Raw genomic sequence first — 21221 nt, 5'->3', positions numbered from 1 at the left:
AGGAAATGATATTTCCAAAAGCTGCATCTTGCTGGTAATCAGAGTATCACTTCTCCTATTTGATATGCAGATGTGTTGAACAATTTGGTGTGCATTCAGGTGCTCTGCTCCAACTGGACACGAACACAGCTTGTTGCTGTGCTTGCAAATGTCTTTGCTCTACCATCCTCCCTCCCTCTGCTTACAGAAGTCAAGTTCAAATTGGGCACGAACAACACTTGTTGCTGTGTTTCAGTCCATCTTTCGCTCTTTCCTTTGCCCTTCACGTATGGAGCTTTATGCTAAACTTTCTACTTCAGTCAATTCACTGTTACGTTCCCAATGTTGGTACTTTGATTAACTGGAGTTTGTTTACACCACGCAAATCAGGATTCTAAACCCTGGGGAAGCTTTGCACAAAAGCTTTGTGCACGAAGGCAAGGTGAACGTGGATGAAGCCTTTGAGGGGGAACAATTCTTACGTTCAAAATGGTAACTGAAGACCAGGCTGACAAGCCAAGTGTTAAATAAGTGTTGATTCTTAGCCTTTATTAGATGGGGAAGTAAACCACCGCATCTCTCTAGCCACACTGTCTACCGAATGCTATACCACATATGCACCTTTAGTGTGATCCAGGAAGAGGGTTCTCGTGTTGTTTTTTTGCCTCCATGTACTGAGACATATCTGTCCTTATCAGACACTCTAAAGGAATTCAAGAGTACACCCACAGGGCTCTCTCTAGATAGTCAAGAGCATGGATTAAAAAAAAACAGGTTCTTGATTACATAGAGAGCACCATAAGCATGTGTGTGTACACGCAGAGGGTTGGAGCTAGAACTTTCCTACTTCCCCCCATTGTCTGCAGCCCTCTGATCTCTCCAAAATGCTTTTCCTGAGGAACAGTGGACCCCCAGGAACGGCATGTGGGGAAAATCAAGGGTCTGCAGCAGGAAGGGGGAATTGGCAGAAATTACACCTCCCTTCCCATTAGTAGAACATTGAATCTGGGTCCAACTCATAGGTCCTGTATGTTCCAGTGATCGTATGTTCCCACAACTGAGTTAACCTCCGTGCATGTGCATTCTCTCGCATTAGAATTCCTGAACAGGACTTCCACAACTAATATACTAGCTTCTGGTAGAAAACATCAGGGAATGGTGGCAACCAAACCATGATACCTAGGAAAGAAACACCTTTCTTTCTTAGGTATTATGGTTTGGTTGCCACCATTATCTCACTATGCAGAGCCCACAAAAAATGAAAACAAGAGCAAATGTAATGACGTCATCTATTAACTGACCAAACTCTAACCATTAAGATTTATTTAAGCAAGTGGTTGCTCACATGCTTTCCTGGGTATTCAGTTATTTGGTCAGCTACCAGATCAGTGTAAGCTCTGCAGCCAAAGAAATAATTCAGTTTGAACACATTGAGATCATTGTTGCACCTCAACCAGGTTTATCAAGCAAACTTTACTGGATGGTGAATGGTAATTCTGACAGCCACCACGTCTTGAAGATGCATCAAAAGGTAAATTCACCCAGGATACAATCCACCTTTCTCCTACTACATAGCAGGATATTCAGAAGAAACATTCTCCATAGCACTTAGACTTGTAGGGCAGGGCGCTGGGAGTGGGGATGCCATAAGACAATCATGGGTGAGTGGGAGTCTTGGGAGTTATCTGCTGCTTCTTACAGAATAGCTGGGAGGAAGACCCATCACTCTGCCCCTGAGATGCCAAGCAAGAGCAGGAGGAAAGCGGATTTCCATTTCCAACTATCATAGCAATTTCTAGAAAGGTCACCTGTACTCTGCCATCTAAGCTTGCCACTGAAGTTTAGGGGTTATTATTTAGGAATATAAAGGAACAGCACTTTTGCTAAAATATTCAATATCCAAAATATTCAATATTCACAGATTTTCATATACAGTAGCAGAATGCATTCTGCTGCATGTGACAATTTCCATGTTTGGCACAAGGGTATGTGTGGAGACAATGGATGGGTGCTGGAAGATAGAACAAATATAGTTTTTTTTCGGGGGGGAGCTCAGAAAGTCTAATAATTATTATTAAAGAAGGCAAGGAAAAGACAAGGAAACATTGCAGCAGCTTTCCAATGTCAACTAGCAATGTTAACAATTTTTCCATTCTCAACAAAAAAAGGCAAGGCTATTTGACAGCAACTTGACAATGTTGAACAATGAACCTGAAAATCTCACTGTATTACTGTCTCTTCCTTACGGTTTTCTGCACTGAGGGGTGTAAGTAAATAAAAAGGAAACCCTTTGGAGTAAGTATAAATGAAAAGGGAACTCTTCTGGATTTTTTCTTCTTCTTTACTAATCCCCATGCCCATAATGTTAGCTTTAAGCATCACCAACAAAGATTCCCAGATTATTTCCTTTAATCTTCTTAGTTTTCATCAATAGGACTTGCAACACTGCCATAGCAGAATTAGCCTAAACACATACAATGGACTCCTAGTGTCTGCACTTCTTGTTATCAGCTTAGTAAGGGAGACCACCAAAACTCTGCCTCAGGAAGCTCTCTGAGCTGAGCGAAAGAACACCGTGAGAATTATCTACTTGCTAAGGTCTTAATTGTAAAAACAGAAGTGTAGGCAAAGCCTAAGAGCCCACACGTTAGAAACAGTCTTCAGCACTAACTAGATAACAGTCATATTTATTTCCAAGGCACTTCCAAATCAAAAGATAAAAATCAAACTACCGACTTAACAGCCTACCTTTCAAAAAGTGTGTGTCAAACAAACAAACAAACAAGAGCCTTAAAATGAGGCCATTATGATGCACCACCAGAACAGATATTTTAAGATTCTGTAAAAAAATTATCTTCAGAGCAAGCACTGCTGTATCTAAACCTCTCTATTCTGAAAAGTGAGTGACATGCCACCACAGATTAGCTCACTGAGTGAACCACAAAATGATGGAAAGAAAGGCCACAAATAATAAACAGGTCACCCAGTAGCTCAGCAGTTGGGGTCCTTTTGAGGTAGGGGTCATGTAATCACAGCCAACTTGGTCTGACCAAACTATCCATCACCCTTCAGTGGATAAATCTGGATGACAGAAGGGTCATTTTAAAAGACGGGGTTCACCCAGACCCGTCCGGAGGGATATACCCTCCAACTAAAAAGCAACAGCTTCAACAGCTGCTGATCCAGCTTCTGAAGGAGTCTTCTCACCCACGCGGATGAGCAATCTCCTTCAGAAGAGCCAGCTTGGTCATGGCTTCAGCTGGCTCCTGTATCACCCCCTCCCCATGAAAACCTGCTCTCAAACTGAAGGTCGCCCTGAGTAGTGGCTTTGTTTCCATGCACCGTGACCATCTCTTGAAATCAGATTTTTGATGATTTTATTAAAGGACAGTTCACAGGAAGACATTTGCCACCATAAGAAATGTTTTCAGTGCCTTATTTTTCATGCATTTAAGCTGTGTTCCTCAGTTTGGAAGTTAATTTGCAGGGACATCAGACCCCGAAACTCTTAGGCGCCAGCTTGCCGATCGGCTATTTCTGCCAATCCTCGGCAATGCTGACCTTCTGAACTTGAAAACCAATTGACAGCTTGGCTCGCAAATGCCTGGAGGATGGGGTGACCCCTTTGCAGGCCCATAAAATTGGACCCCGTCCCATATTTCACCAAATGTCAGTGTCCGTCTAAGGGCAGTCCCTTGCAGCCATGCTGCAGATTTGGTGACTCCACCTCAAAAAATGTCCCCACAGGAACTTCGAAAAAAATCCCCATAGACTATAATGGACCTGAATTTTTCAGGAAACCTGGAAATAAATCCAAAATACCCATTTACCGGTATGGATATTTGGTTTATTTCAGTTTACCAAAAAAATTCGTGCCCAATAAACCCGAACCCAAAATATACCGAATTATTTCCCTCCCCCTTTTTTTTTTTTTTTTTTGCACATCTTTAAGCAGGACATCTCCTGGTTAAGCAGTGAATAGAGCTAGATGAGAGCCAGTGTATCACCGTGACTAAGAATATGAGCTGCATTCAAATAAGCCACCAATCTAATCTCAGGAACTCTCGGGCCATTTATGCTTGGCAATTAGCAGCGCTTTCCAGGCTGAAGTGCCCTGCAGCTTTTTTTTAGTTTTTCACGCTGAACCATCATTCCAGAAGTGACTGCGAAGCCAGCACATACCTGCTTAGCATTTCTTAGGAGCCCCTTTAATGCGACCTTTTGTGTTTGCTCCACCTTTGTCGCGAAGAATCCCCTCAAGGAAGCATGCAAAATTCACAGCCGTGTGTTAGCTATGCAAATGGAGGTTGCTAATGGGACCTCAAATTGAACCTGGAGGCAGACTCAAAACCAATGTTGATTTGAAATGGGCTGGATATGTGTCTCCAACTCACCACCAGTTAAAAGAGACAAATAAAACCACTCTTGAGTTGTTGTTGTTTTAATTTCATTCAGCCTCTCCTGTGCCACATATTTCTGACTTTTATAAAGAGTTTTCTTTGGCGGACCCCCCACCCCCAACCATCTTAAATGTGGGATAGAAAAAACAACAACACACAAGACAAGTCGTAAGTCTCAGAAGCAATAGTGGTAGTTGATGAGGGAAAAAATAAAACAGAAGGAGATCCATCATGGGGAAACAAATCTGTTTGCACATCCCACTGAAGTCTATGGACAACCCACATTTGGTTGCATGGTTCAATTTAGGCAGTTCCTTTAGGCAAGGGAAGCCAAGGCCCATCATGGAGGCTCCACACATATCCAAAACTGTGGCTTAGAAAAATGGAAAACTGTACAGAACAGACACATTTCCATGCCTTCCTAAGAATAACAAACTGCAGAAGAGTTTCTGTCTAATTGCTAAAGATGCCTCACATCTGTAACCTGGGTAATTTGATTAATCAGTCAAGAGGAAAACTGCAACTATAAAAACCATCCTATTTCATTATCACATAAAATACTAAGAAGTTAATGCTATTGTTAAAAGAGATTTTATGTGAAGCCTTGTTTCATAGCCAGTTAAGGAAAAACCTTAATGGATTTGAAGTCATAATTCATAAAAAAATGTATAAATTGTCGATGCCTTTTCCCCAAAAAACTTAGCTTAAGCCAGCAGACCTTTTTTAAAAAATAAATTCCAACTTTGCAGGATAGTCTTTTAACATTTTAGAACTCATTATTTAACTAAACATTATGGACTCGTGCAACCCCATCAATCTGTGCGTGAATCTGCGCTATGTATTTTATACCTCTATAAATGAAACAAGTTACAGAACAGTAGGATCTTGACATGGGGAATTAATTCATGGCTGTTTGCTCCGGTTTTGATGCTTTGTTGGTCCGGACCTTATTTTTGATTTTTCACAGCTGCCCCGAGGTAGCCCATAAAATTTGCAGCAAACCAGCAGCAACTCAAACCTGTGTTGCTACGATCTTTCCCTTTGCCTCGCCCTTTCTGCCGGAGGGTCCCATGAAAAACTCCTGGAGTCGGATTTCTTCTCCCCGCCCATCCTGGCAAATGTCTCCTCCCTCTCCTACGTCTCCCCACCCACAGGGGGGGCTATTGGCCAAGGGTTCTTTTTTTGTTCCAACCAGAAGCCCGCCCCTTTTCATGAGCTTTGCACAGCCACTAGATCTGCGCTTGAGTGCCGTACCAAATCCAAATCTCTACGGCAAGATTACAAGAGATGTGTGGCCTCCCATGCATAAATGGCCCTGGGCATTTTGGCTGCTGCACTAATGAAGAAAGAAAAATAAGGGGGAAACAAAGAGGTGGAGGTGAAGGGAAAAAAAGGAACGCGAGCATAAATCACGAGGGGAGAAGTGAAAAGAACTATTCCAAAGGGGGACGAAGCAACAAGTCAGGACACACCATCAAAAAGGGGGGAACTAAAAGAGAAACAAGGAAAGCGGACAGAAGCAGAAAACAGAAGTCAACGGGAAAACGAATCCAAAGCTGAAAGGGAAGGGGGGGGACGGTGCCGAGTCAAAGCAGAAAGGGAGACAAGGGCCGTTTACGCAGGGGAGGTTTTGCCTTGGATTTGCCGCTCTCTCTAGATGCACATTTTCCCCATCCAAATTCTCAAAACTCTGCATGGGGGGCTTATTGTTGAGTTTTGAGAATTCGGATGGGGAAAATGTGCATCCAGAGAGCGGCAAATCCAAGGCAGAACTCCCCATGCATTCGGTTGCATGAAAGTGGAGTCGAGCGGTTTGGAGCCCGATAGGACTTCTCCTTCCCCCTCTCCTTCGAATGCCTCCCCTCTACGGAGCTGCGATGGGCGGAGTTGTGACGGAGGTGGGGGCGGGCCTCAACAGTGAGCTTGTCGGCAGGAGGAGGGCTGAATGGTCAGGGGCAGACACAACCGCTGTCAAATGCTGCGGCCCTTTTCTCATGAGTAATTCAAGCTACATCGATTCCATGAATAACCTTTTAAGTTCGGGGTTTTTTTTTTACTCCGCCTCAAGAGAGCAGCAATTTTTTGAGTGAATAATTGACCATGGCATTAATTAAACTTATCAGTAGGGTTTGCTGTCTGTATGTATTGCTACAGACCCATGATTATGTTTCTCCTGCAACACTGTAATTATTAATTACAGAAGTTTTCCCACCCAGGTGGGTTCTGGGAGGGAGGACATTGATTATAGAAGGACGCCCGTTCAAAGTTGAAGAAAAAAATATTAATCTGTTGGATCACAGATTGGCATAAATACAATTTAGACTCGATATGACTGTGAAATTTACCATGCCTTTGGGTTATTTAGTGGCCTCAGAAGGTTTCCATATCACTTTTCCCTCCCCTCAGCCTCAGAGCAATCACAGCAATTGAATGTTGACATTCATACAAACAAAATTGACCCTTTTGCTTCATAGTTGCTTGATCAGGGTAAGGGAATGAGGAATTCACATAGGGCTGTCGGCATTCACTTCAGCCCTCACCTCATCACAGACAAAATTCTCAGTCCTGTTCTTGTGGAACCTAGGGTTGCAACCTCCAGGTACTAGCTGGAGATCTCCTGCTATTATAACTGATCTCCAGCCAATAGCAATCAGTTCCCCTGGAGAAAATGGCCACTTTGGCAATTGGGCTCTATGGTATTGAAGTCCCTCCCCTTCCCAAACCCCACCCTCCTCAGGCTCCACCCCAAAAACCTCCCACCAGTTGTGAAGAGACACCTGGCAACCCTAGTGGAACCTGACTCCCAAGAGTGTCTCCTCTGGGCCTCTAGCTCCCTTTCACTGATGGGGTAAGATGGCTGTTGGTGGCCGCATTCCAAAAAGTGCTGTGGGGCTAGACTGGCACTTAAAAACTCCTCAGAAATGTCTCTTACATCAACTACTGCTTGAGGCACAGGGGTTACACCTGTCTCACCACAGATAATACTCTCATATCACTGTTATTCCCCTCCTTGCAGCTGAGGCTTGACTTCCTGTTGGTCCTGACTATCTTTTTTATTATTATTATTATTATTGTAGACTTCCTCTGGACAAAGCACAGCCATGCCTGCATCACTTTATGTATCACCAGGCATCTTTATGTATTGTCAGGCATTAGGGTTACCAGGTCCCTCTTTGCCACCAGTGGGAGGCTTTTGGGGCAGAGCCTGAGGAGGGTGGGGTTAGGGGAGGGGAGGGACTTCACTGCCATACAGTCCAATTGCCAAAGCAGCCATTTTACCCAGGTGAACTGATCTCTATCAGCTGGAGTTCATTTGTAATAGCGGGATATCTCCAGCTAGTACCAGGAGGTTGGCAATCCTACCACGCATGCTGTCAGAAAAGAGATGCACAAGACACTCTACAAAGGGGTGAGTCTGCACAACAATAAATACAATACAAAATGCTAAAAGGTCGATGTTAGCTTTTGTAGGAGCTGGTGAAATATGGCATATATGAACAAATGACGATGCCTCATATCGGTGAGACCATTGGTGCATCTGGCTCAGTGGTTGTTATTCTGATTGACAGTGGGTCTTCTGCATCACAGACAGTGAAAGGCATTCCCTCAATAGCAACTAGCAGTGATTTGAAGATGCAAGGGATGAACCTGTCAAATTTCTGCATGCAAATAAGTACTCTACCACTGAGACAAGTTCTCCTCCTTAGCAATCATGACTGATTGAGGACGCCTTGGTAAGATTTTCTTGGGCAAAGATGAGAGCTGATTGTGACACAAATCCGACCCTGAGAAACAGCATTAGTGTCAGAGACTGAAGTATTAAAAGAATACTAGCTATACGGGAGAGGAAAGATACAATGCTTGAGACACACTGGATATTTTTGCAACTTACCTCTCTTCGTATTTATAACTTCCAATACTGATAACGTTCACATCAACCCAGATAAGATAAAACACCCTTGGAACTTTGAATATACAAAACCAGACCTTTGGTTTATCCAGCTCTGAAACTGGGATGCATGATCCTGTACACTTTGGTTTTTAGTTACTCATACCCAAAGAATCTATCTTTCCGTACCTGAATTATAAATAAATAAATAACAATTGGCTGTACTGCTGAATTTTTCAACCCATTCCTGAGATTTCGGCCGAAACCTCATAGGAGGCGGCATGACCTCCCCGCCAGCATGAGTGCGTGTAATCACGGATTTACATGCACTTACACTGGTGGCGAGGCCAGTCCTGCTAGTGGCCGAGCGCTGCAGGACAACGCCTTACCCCTCCGCCAGCGCGGCCTCTCCCTGGCGCAGGCCACGACGTAGAGTGGCAGTGCCAGTGCAGGGGGGCGTTCCGAGGGTGGGCCGGGGGGAGGAGCCTCCAGTTAGGCGGCTTCCTATCCCAGTTCAGCTTGGTACTCCGGCACCAGGAACGGCAGTGCTGCGCCTGCTTTTTAGCAGGTGCAGCCTCGCTGTTCCCTATGGGGCAAAAGGCTCCGGTTAAACAAAAAAAAGTTGCGAATAGCTTTTTTTTGTTTAACAGCATACGCAAATCAGTTAGGAGGAGGCACCGCTGTGCCTCTTCCCCGCCATCTGCGTACGCCGTCAGCTCAGGAATGGGCTGTTTCCTATTTTGTACCTGTTTTATGCTGTCTTTTAAAAAAGCTTTTCTCTTCTTTCCCAGTGGATTGTAATGTTTCTTGATGTATAAATTGTGTCAATACCCTCTGGTTTTGCAAATGATAATGTATTACCAGAGGATTATCTCTTCACAATCTAGACTCGAGGAAATATCACCTGATATTCTGACAATGCCATCGTAAACAGTTTTATCTATATATCTAAAATTTATAGCCATGTGTGGGCCAATCTGTGGCTATCTACATCTGTGGATTGGAGATAGAGGGAATGATGAGTTGGAAGGCAGAAAGAGAGAATGTTATGGGGTGGGTGGCATAAAGAGAGAGAAAGAAACAGTGATGGGAGGGGCAGAAAAAGGAAAGAAACAGTGATGGAGTAAGGGGCAGAAAGAGAGTGATGAGGTTGGGCAGGCAGAAAGAGAGAGAAAGAAATAATAATGGGGTGAAGGAGCAGAAAGAGAGTGAAAGTGGCAGCCATTGGAGAGAGAGGGAGTAAGAGAAGGGGTGGTAGAAGGGAGAAAGAACGAGAGACTGAGAAGCAGCAGGAGAGGGGAGGAAACAAAGGTGGAAAAATGGGATGGCCACTCCTGCAAGTTTCTTGCAGGTCCCTACTTGTACTCTTCCAAACCCAGAGACTTTGATAGATAGAGAAGGGTATAAATCAGTTTAGGATTGCACTGTGTGTTATCAACATAACAAATAATTTTTCAGCTGATTATGTGGGGGGGATAAAACAATAAGCGTCTATTTCTACATGCTTGTTGATTTTTCAAATAATTTTTAAAATCCTGTTATCAAAAGGGATGAACATTTAAAGCAAGAAAATAATATTTTTAACAAAATTAGCAATAATGGGATAATAATAGAGCAATTGTAGACTGGGAGCTAGTTAAAAATCATGAGATTGAGAGAAACAAATGGGCAATTTTCACTGTGAAGAGAAATCAGTAGACAAAGTCCCAAAGATTTGTATGGGGAACAGAGCTACTTAATCTTTTCCCCCATAAGTAGCCTGGAACCAGGTGAAAAAGTGAGGTTGCAAAGTTTGCAGGTTATTATTTAGAGGACAGAAAATCCCAATCTCACTGCCAAGTGATTTCTCTCCAACTAAATGATCCTAAACTGCTGAATACTTTGCTTTCTCAGCCATGCTCCTTCTAATTTACAGCCATTACAGAGAGATTGGCCAATGATTCTGAGTCATCGACATAACACAGCAAAGGAGTGATCAGCATGCAGAGAGGTGCAAATTAGGGGGGAAAGCTACTTAATCCCTAAACAGGCAGCAATGTTGATGTCTATTCTTTTCTGTCAAAGTTTGCCCGTAAATTACTGCCACAGTTTTATTCCTAAACTTAAAATAACCCTACTCAAGCCACCAAAGTGCAGATCAAACAACTGCATGAGCAAAGTTCTGCGGCATTGCTACTCGATATCATCTACTCCAACTAGCAGCAGCTCTATAGTCTGAAGCAGCAGTCTTCCACCTCACCCCCATTACCTGAATTTATTTGTTTCTCGGGATGCTAGAGGTTCATACTGGGTCTAAGGATGATTTCAACTTTCTCACCCTTGTCACTTCAAGTCACATATCCTGTTTTGAATTCACTTCTCCGTGGTACAAATGAAACCTGTGGTTCTTCACTTTTACACAGTTTTCAGTCAGCTCATGCTGATTTGTTTCTAGAAAATGTACACATTTTGCCATTGTTGGTGTCTTCATAAATCAGCATTAGAACGTTATGCTTATATTATACGCGGAAATGATGCACACCATTCACATAAATGGTTTGTTTAAAAAAAACCTTCACAACTTGTGTACACGATGAAAAGGAATTTACAAAACAAACAGCAAAAAGAAAAACTGTTGCCCAAAACAAAAGATAAAAAAGAAATGAAACGGGGAATATTTGCTCTTGTATGCAAAGCATCTGCTCCACCACTAAGCTATGACCTTTCCCCATGATCTCCACATGATCATTTTCATGTTGTTCAATCTTTTTAAAAAGTCACCAGAAATGGGTGTGTGTGTGCTTTGCCCAGAGCATGAAATCATTTAACTGTTCTCCTGCTGCCAAATTCAGTTCAGTGCTTGTTCTATGGAGTTTCTGTATGTTAATCTCCTTATCATACTGTATATTTGCAAAAGAAGACAACAAGAGGCCACAAATATATTATGACTTTCCAGCAAAACTGGAGGCTCTGCAGTCTGCAATGCTTAATTATTGTGTTGTTGTTTTTTGCTAGGTCTGATCAAGTCTTTGTCCCAGCTTCTTTTTTCTATGACAGGACTCAATCCTGGGACAACTAAAGAATAGAAGAAACGGATCGTGGACAGGTAAGCAGAGCATTGCTCTTTCAACTGAATAATACGGAAAGTTCTTTGTACACCAGGGATTAAGAATTGGGCTTCCAGGTCAGAGGATGTACGTGGAGGTGGCTACTTTTCTTTCATCTGTATGACATCCTCCACAAGCTATTTAGACTTCATTGGACCATGACTATGTTACTTCACTCTTTCTGGACAGTACCTAAAACAGTAGTATCTCAAGCCAACAAACCCATCAATGGAGAAAAAAGGCATCTAACAAGATACACAGTGTTGTGCAAACAGGTTGTAACAAGAGGTACAACATCATTTTTTTTAAGACAAAGGTGTTCATGCAGGTAAATGAGTGTCATTGGGAAGACTATGTGCAGTTCCGGTTGCCCATCATTGAGTTAGAAAAGATATCAAGAAAACCAACCAAACTGAACAAATGACTGGAGTACTTGAAATCTTGAGGTTTTTGATTTAGAAAAAGACAAGTAAGGGAACTATGCCGGAGGTTCATAAAATTGTGAATGCAGTGGAAAAAACGATTACTTTTCCTCCTCTGTCTAAAATACTAGAACTTGATGATGTTCAATGATGTTAGGACAGACAAGGTAAAGTCCTTCTTCATACAATGTACACACACAAAAAGTAGAACTAACTACTGTGAAATGTATTAGGTAGGGTCCATAAAAGGAGAACTAGAACGTTAAATGGGGCCTCTTTGTTTAAAAGCAGTATAGCTCTGAATGAAGGGCTGCCAACCTCCAGGTACTAGCTGGAGATCCCCAAACCCCGCCCTCCTCAGGCTCCACCCCAAAAACCTCCCTGGAGATCTCCCGCTATTACGACTGATCTCCAGCCGATGGAGATCAGTTCACCTGGAGAAAATGGCCGCTTTGGTAATTGGACTCTATGGCATTGAAGTCCCTCCCCTCCCCACACCTTACCCTCCTCAGGCTCTGCCCCAAAAACCTCCTGCCGGTGTTGAAGAAGGACCTGGCAACCCTATCTGAATGTCAGTTGCGGGGTGGGGGGGGGCAGAAACACAGGACACTTGGGCCCCTGAGCCTCTGCTGTGGATCCTTTATGGCCTCTGGTTGCCACTGTGTACAACAGGATTCTGAATTGGATAGACCAGTAGTCTGATACATCAGGGATTTTCTTAAATTCTCCCATTCAAGTCCAGGTTGTCTTTTCTGCAGGTGTTGCAAAATATGCACTTCCTTATTAATTGATGAAATCAAAGCAGTCTAGCTCAATTTTCAACAGAGATATTATAGGGTAAAATAGCAATGAACTAATTAAGTGTGCCAATTAAAATAATCACTTTGTTCTTATATTCCACTGTTACTCGGGGCCAAAGCATAAATAAACGTGATATATGAAAATAACTTGGAGTGTATGCACGGCAGGTGGTTGTGACCATCCCAAATAAAAATAGATTCTTTTCTGGTTCCACTATTCTTTACACATGAGCATATGAAGCTGCCTTATACTGAATCAGACCCTCGGTCCTTCAAAGTCTGTATTATCTACTCAGACCAGCAGCAGCTCTCCAGGGTCTCAGGCTGAGGTCTTTTACATCACCTACTTGCCTAGTCCCTTTAACTGGAGATGCTGGGGATTGAACCTGGGACCTTCTGAATGCCAAAACAGATGTTCTACCCCTGAGCCACAGCCCCTCCCCAACATAATATACCTAAAAAAGATCATTACTATAGAAAATGAGCTTTGAAATTATCGTGTTGCATTGATCCCTCCGGTTTGCCTCTTTCTTGTGTGGATGCTGCTGTGGTTTTCATTCCTCTGGCATGAACCTCTGGCTCTGGCACAGGAGTATTATCACCATGGTTCAAGATGAATGTTTAGGAAGATAGTTTGATGGAAGGCATTTTGAGAGTAAAAGGGTGTCCTGGAGATTATTTACTGGCACTGGCTTACTAAGGTTGGTTGGCTGGGGTATATAGCCTCTGATAATATTGCCATGCTGCACAGGGTTGATTAGTGGGAAGCATATATTTTTTACTGTAGAAGAGCAAGGTGACATTTGCAGGATCACTGCTCTTTTAATCTCCCACCCATCCTCAAGGAAAAGCAAGCCACCCATAGCACTTTATGTTAAACTAGGTGGACTTTTCACATGAACACATGAAGCTGCCTTATATTGACTCAGACCCTTGGTCCATCAAAGTCAGTATTGTCTACTCAGACCGACAGCGGCTCTCCAGGGTCTCAGGCAGAGGTCTTTCACATCACCTACTTGCCTAGTCCCTTTAACTGGAGGTGCTGGGGATTGAACCTGGGACCTTCTGCATGCAATACAGATACTCTACCACTGAGCCACAGCCCCTCCCACATGTTCCAGGAAAACTGTAGTTTCACTTGTCTACTGAGTGTCTCCAGGATGCCCACGTAAAGTAAACAAATGCACAGGACCCGTGCCTAACAGTGACTATTGGTCATGTTTACTGTATTCAATTACACATCTCCCTGTGAGAACTAGACTCAAGTCCAGTAGCACCTTAAAGACCAACATGATTTCCAGGGTATAAGCTTTTGAAAGTCAAAACTCCCCAATCTGACAAAGGGAGCTTTGATTCTCAAAAGCTTTCACTCTGGAAATCTTGTTGGTCTTTAAGGTGATACTGGACTCGAATCCAGCTCTTCTACTACTGACTAAGACTAGACCCCTGAAACATTTGCCTATGGGTAAAGAAACAGCAAAGGGTTGAACACATGATGCTCCCTTATACTGAATCAGACCCTTGATCCATCAAAGTCAGGATTGTCTACTTAGACTGCAGCAGGTCTCCAGGGTCTCACATCACCTAATACCTGGTCTTTTAAACTGGAGATGCCAGAGATTGAACCTGGGACCTTCTGCATGCACAGCAGAGACTCTTCCACTGAGCCACTGTTTCATGATAAGCAGCTGTGCACTAAGTGACCAAGCTCATCTCTGACTTCTTTAGTAAGGTTGGAGAAAATATGCTCTTTTCATTCAGTGCTTGTTACATGGTTTTGCTGCATCAAGTGGGTTCTGAGGATCCATTTTTAGATTTTTAAAATTAATTCGAGTTAGCCACTTTGGTATGCTAACATGGATAAGCATTTTTGCCATATCTCAATTCAGTGTTTTCTTTTTAACCTAATCTAATCCTCCTCCACACAAAAAAGCAGGAGAGGGTATGGATCTCAGATTCAATCTGTGAACTCTGTCATACATGATTTGCATACTCTTTCCTCTTCTAATGCCCACTCCTGTTCCCACTCCAGATCGAATCATTAGGGTTGCCAGCTCTCTCTTCACAACCAGCTGGAGGTTTTTGGAGCACAGCCTGAGGAGGGCAGGGTTTGGGGAGGGGAGGGACTTCAATGCCATTGAGTCCAATTGCCAAACTGGCCATTTTCTCCAGGTGAACTGATCTCTTTCGGCTGGAGATCAGTCATAATAGCAGGAGATCTCTAGCTAGTACCTGGTGGTTGGCAACCCTATGGATCATGCTGCACGTGAAGAAGGAGATTCAGCCTCCCCCCACCACCACCACACACACACACGGTTACCCTGAACAGAAATGGTCTCGGGCAGGAGTGTCAAACATAAGGCCTGCAGGCTGCATCCGGCCCCTTGAGAGCTCTTATCTGGCACACGAGCCAGCTGATCTGGGCTGGCAAGGCATGGCCCAGCCAAGTGGCATCAGTGGTGGACTGGCCATTGGGTCAGCTTGCCTGATGGCAAGTGGGCCCAGTGGGCCCCTGATGAAGTGGGGCCCCTTAAACATTAGACAATATGTTAAAAATAAAAATTAAATGTTAGCCTTATAGTTGTGGGTGGGCAACCTTTATCTCCAGGCAACCAATATTTTTAGACCCAGGGGGTTACCGCACTTTGTATTCCCAGCGATGTATTAAGAGTTTGAAAATATTATAAAAAACATCGCTTTAAAAGGGTTTTAGGATACCACGGCTTATAAATGGTTGGAAGACGACTTCACAGCTAAAGGGGCCAAACAAAGTGCGAACAGTATTTTTTATAATGTTTTCAAACTCTTAATACATCGGTGGGAATACATAGAAAGTGCGAACAGTATTTTCTATAACATTTTCAAACTCTTAATACATCGCTGGGAATACAAGTGCGGTAACCCCCCCAGTCTGCCACTGAGTGGCATTTATGTCATATCTGGCCCTCGTAACAATTGGGTTTGACACCCCTGGTCTAGGGGGCTATTTGGTCCATTTCCAGTGGACAATAGGTAATAAAATTCTTTCCCTGGACTATTTAACAACTTAGGGGAGAAGGTTAAAGCTCCTTCTGCATGCATGTTATGGTCTATTCCCATGTGTGGGAACAGGAAAAAAACCTACACATCATGTATGGCTATAATGAAGTTTACACGTTAGGTATGGGGTCCACCACTACCCCCTGCAGCTATCTCCATCTTGTATAAATTTATAATAAATTTACCCTAGCATCACTTTCTAATCTCTACTTCTGCTTGCAGAATTGGTAGCAGCAGGCAAACGTTTCACACTCTGAACAGTGCTAAGAATCTCAGATGCAAGTGATATGTAGATATAAATATCTACTTGAAATAATTAAGCATATTGGGGGGTTTTGTTGGGGTTTTTCCACGAGACACTATTAATGTCATCATTGCTAATTCACAACTTAATGTGGAGGACAATCATTTACAAAGTGAATGTGCACTCTAGCCAATGGATGTAAGTCCAACAGAGCCCTATTTTTTTTTTAAAAAAGGCTGCTTACAAAATGTTATAAATAAACAGATAAAATAAGAACCGATCACTCTATTGTCAAGTGTACATGGGGAAGAGTACCTTACACTTCATACCACTACTGTCTTGCTCTGGGAGACTCAAAGCAGAAGCTGGGAGGTACTACTTCTGACATTTCCTTACTGTACTGGCTTACATTCACCTCTGCATGCACACCTGTTGTATAGGTCTTGCAAATGAAACACTAACATGCAATGCATAATAGCAAGGCTACATCTAGAGACATACGTGCATCCTGAGACATTTTAACAGATTCCATTAAAATCTCCATATAGAATACAGGAGAAACAATTTCCTTGGCCCACATAATCTGGCTCCATCTTTACACCACTCTGAATGTTATCTCTTGCTCTCTTTTCTGCTCGGTGAAGAATGCTCGACATTTCAAACCCGATAACAGAAGCTGCCTGGAAGCAAAGGGGAAGGCTTCCCTTCATACTTGGTGCCATAAACACTGATCGCTATCGGTGTTCAATTGTCTTTGAAACAAAAGCCAAGGATGCAAAAGACAGTTCTGTACAAAGAGGGGAAAGATGATAAAAATCCTATTCTGCTATCACTTTCCCAGGAAAGAGACACTCAAACAATGTGTGACAAATACAGTGAAAGACACTTGCCACTAAGGAAGAAAGTTCAAATCCTGTGATAGGCCTGACCAAAAAAAATAAAAAATACTGCTTTGTAGTGAGATGATAAAATTGATAAGGCAAACAGCAAATTAATTCAACCTTTTTATTATCTGGATGTCACAGAGTCTGTAAAGAAAGCATGAACATTTTACTTAAAGGCACGATTGCGAGTCCCAAAACCCTGGTGAGCATTACGGCAGACTAGGTATTAAAGGGCTTCAAAAATTCTGATTTGCTGATAAAAATGCACCACTTTAGTTGATCCGTCCAGAACTCACAAAGACATATTTTATAAGTGATTTCTGGTCTCATGGGTTTGGGTTAGGGTTGCCCTCTTTGCCACCAGCAGGAGGTTTTAGGGGCGGAGCCTAAGGAGGGTGAGGTTTGGGGAGGGGAGGGATTTCAATGCCATAGAGTCCAATTGCCAAAGAGGTCATTTTCTCCAGGTGAACTGATCTCTATCAGATCACTTGTAATAGCAGGAGATCTCCAGCTTGGGTCCTACTGTTTTGATCCACATTCGCTCACAAGGAACCTTCTGCTGGCATAAGGTACTCAAGAGTGTTCTATGTCGGCAGAAAGGTCTTAGCGCTTGAGCACCAATGGAACAAATGGTTGGATCCAGCCAGCTTTGTGGCTCAATTCTGGATATTTCCCCTCCTTGTTATTGCTCCTGCCCCATGAGGTTTTGCCACACTATCCCAAGCACAGTTCTGTCACACTATCCCAAGCACAGCATTTTTTATTGGCAAAGGGAACACTTTCATAGAACCATAGAGTTGGAAGGGATCACCAGGGTCATCTAGTCCAACCCCCTGCACAATGCATGAAATTCACAACTACCTCCCCACACGCCCCCAATGACCCTACTCCATGCCCAGAAGATGGCCAAGATGCCCTCCCTCTCATGATCAGCCTAAGGTAATAGAATCAGCATTGCTGACAGATGGCCATCCAGCCTGTCTGGTATCTAAAGATTTGAACTCTCAGGGCCATCTCTGTTTCAGATTAGGAATGGAATAGGAAACTGGCTAATTAAAATGAATTAGAGATAAAATTAGAGCAAAAGTCATCACTTTTGACCAGACCATTGCTACTGGGGAAGGTTCAGCTTCTCAGGGTTCTGCTTAGGGTAGGGGTGAAATTGCCTGCATGAAGCCCTAAAACCGACACAACCACATCTCATGTCTACAATCCGTAGAAAATCCAAGAAAAGATAAATTCTTATAAATTGCAGTTTTCCAATATGTGATACCATTCAGGCCCACCAGCAGTAACAGAAATATATTTTAGTATCTCTGAGCATTAAATTTTTTTTTGGGGGGGGGGCGCGTTTCAAGCCTCAGCCTATCCAGTTATGCTAAATTACTGTGCTTTAAAGAGGAGGAGAAGGAGGAGGAGAAGGAGGAGAAGGAGGAGAAGAAGAAGAAGAAGAAGAAGAAGAAGAAGAAGAAGAAGAAGAAGAAGAAGAAGAAGAAGAAGAAGAAGAAGAAGAAGAAGAAGAAGAAGAAAGGTAAAAACAAAGATAGCTAGATGTTTAAATTCCAGCCACTCCATAAAATCAAATAGAAGAGAGGAGTCATTTTTCAAAGATGAAGATCACTTGGTTCATAAATCTCCAAGAGCAGAGATTTATATAAGCCTCACTGATCCTGCTGGGAGTCGCAGAGGGATAAGTTGTCATATTGTGGGTCTCTTAAGTGCACAGACTACAGAAATACCATGGATTTACATCCTATGGTGCATACAATGATAGACATCACCAGAATGAAAAAAAGAAGACAGTGCAATATACAAGCCATACAGACTTTTAAAACAAATAAATTTCCCTTGTGGTGGTGTTAATCCGCCCTGTGTGATAATGGAGACTACAGGCTCATTAATCTACCGTCTGAGGGCTTCATCCTGGTCCAAAATCTAGATCTCATATGTAATGTGCTGGATAGATACTCTGAGTTGGACTTTATATAAATTTATAGTTTTACTGTGTTTAGAATAGGGCATTTGGCTTAGATTACAAAGAAGATACAAGCCCTGTACACATGAACCCTCTGCGAGTTGACTGAACATGTGGAGGAGAACAGGCATGAGCATTCTGGCCTTGCCCCCTGCCTCAGGCTTGTGAACACAGCATCTACTTGTCACTCATCACAGGGAGGGACCATTTGGAAGGACACAACCTCTATGCCTAGACACTGTGCTCATAGGGTTGCCAACCTCCAAGTACTAGCTGGAGATCTCCTGCTATTACAACTGATCTCCAGCAGATAGAGGCTAGTTCACCTGGAGAAAATGGCCGCTTTGGCAATCGGACTCTATGGCATTGAAGTCCCTCCCTTCCCCAAACCCTGCCCTCCTCAGGCTCCACCCCAAAAACCTCCTGCAGGTGGTGAAGAGGGACCTGGCAAGCCTATGTGCTTATGAGTCAGTGGTCATACAGAGGCAAGAGGGTTGGGGCTAGTGCACCCATGCCCACCTTCCCTCTCTGTGCATTCAATGTGTGGAGTGCTTGTGAGTACAGGGCTATAGTAGAGCTGGAAACACTGGGACTGCTGATACAGAGATTGTTTGGGCCATCACGCATAGTACTAGAACTCGTGGGCACCCATGAAATTAACTTTATGGAATTCACTGCCAGTAGATGTGCTACTTGAGCCAGTTGAAAAGACAAATTCATGGAGGTCAGCTCTAGCAACAGCCAGTGGGCTACACTGCTAAACAGAGCCGTCATGTTCATGGGCAGCGTACCTCTAAATACAGTTTAAAGTTAGTTAAGAAGCAGCCACGGGGAGGAGAAGAGGATCAGAGCTGCAGCGCTGAGGGAAGAGTTTCATTTCTTTCCCCTACATTATTTCCCCAAAAGGAAACTGTCCCCCCCACACCTCCTCCTTGGGCTGCTTTTAGCTCCACTAAGGAAAAAGACATGGCTTAAAACAGCAGGAAGGGAAATTTTGAATGGGTATATATGGCACAGAGAAGAGTTAATCCTCCCATTTTCCAGCATCAGTGCCCCAATCCATATTCCGCTTTCCTTCCAGTGGCTACATTTGAGGATGAAATTACACATCTGGAGTTCCAGTGACAATTGTCATTTGGCCTTCAGTCAGCTGATGTGAACTCAGATCTACACAGGGCATTTCAAAAGGCAAATTACAATATCCACTCCTTTGAATTCAAAGCCCCTTTGAAGCGAGTGACAGAACAATCAAGCCCATTAATTGCTACCTCGGAGTACAAAGAGGGGGGGAGGAGAGAGAAGCGAATGCGATATTTTGCGCTTTGAAAGTTCTTTCCAAACCTGCGATGACACGGGACACCTGTTATTTCCTCACTTTGAAAATCCGACCAACTGCCAAAGCCCCAGAGCTACTCGGGATTGCAATTTACTATTCACAGCTGCTTCCTTCTAGAATTAATCACTGGAAAGCGCAGACAAATAAACACCAAAACAGGCATCTCAAAATGAACTGGAGCGTGGAAGTAAAAAAAAATTTTTTAAGAAAAAGAAAGCCCTTACCGAGCCATTAAAAAAAGAAAAGACAAAGCGCTCAAGGAAAAAGGCAATCGATAAGAGGAACAGAAATTAAATTTACAGTACAAGCAACTTAACTGCATCTAACAGAGGGCATGACAGCATCAAAAGCACCCAGGACGTCACGGGCTACTCAGTTTCAGCCTAGGTGTGCTATACTGAGTGCCAGATGAGGAATAAAGGCAATGTAGAGTCCACTTTTGTGTTTCGTCACAGGTAATCTATAGAAACTGAATATAAAGAGTTCTTTCTACCTTTCTGAACTACAAACCATAAGCTCTGGAGAAAAGGGGATCAGATATGGTCCCAGCAGTGCCTGGTGATATCTTCTGCCGAGCTACTTATTTATTTAGATATTCATACTCTTCGCTCTAACGGGGACCCCAAAGCAGTTTAAAGCGTGGTCCTTCCCGCCTCCATTTTATCCTCACAACAAAAAGTCCTGTGAGGTAGGCTGAGAAAGACCGTGACTGGCCAAAAATTAATCTAACAGCGACACCATGTAATGAGAGTCCTTCGCATTGTTAGGGTTGGACGGGGGGCCGATATACCCACTAGAGTCCCCTGGCGCGGGTGTCAACAGGCTTCAGACTTGAGAGTGGAAGGGGTTAACAGCACACTTGATCTTTCTCGTCTCCTCACTGCCCTCCCTATAACCGGTTAGCTAGTGAAAGAGCTAGGGTATGTGTCCTCCCAGGCCTGTCCCTAGCCCTTACAAGTAGGGTTGCCAACCTCCAGGTACTAGCTAGAGATCGCCCACTATTACAACTGATCTCCATCCGATAGAGATCAGTTCCCCTGGAGAAAATGGCCGTGGGGCTGAGAGCGTGTGGCTAGCCCAAGGTCACCCAGCTGGTTTCATGCGGAGGAGCGGGGAAACAAATCCAGTTCACCAGTTTAGCGTCCGCCACACATATGGAGGAGTAGG

General features: G+C 43.4%; 1 protein-coding gene across 2 annotated transcripts in view; it reads right to left on the bottom strand.

Annotated features, from left to right (window-relative positions):
• CCSER1 (coiled-coil serine rich protein 1) overlaps positions 1-21221 on the bottom strand; it is a 716622-nt gene that overhangs the window by 493639 nt on the left and 201762 nt on the right. The window lies entirely within an intron of this gene.

The sequence above is a fragment of the Euleptes europaea genome, chromosome 9 (genome assembly GCF_029931775.1).
Source record: "Euleptes europaea isolate rEulEur1 chromosome 9, rEulEur1.hap1, whole genome shotgun sequence".
Lineage (NCBI taxonomy): Eukaryota > Metazoa > Chordata > Lepidosauria > Squamata > Sphaerodactylidae > Euleptes > Euleptes europaea.
Note: the sequence above shows the minus strand (reverse complement) of the source record. Positions and strands in the feature narration are given on the sequence as shown.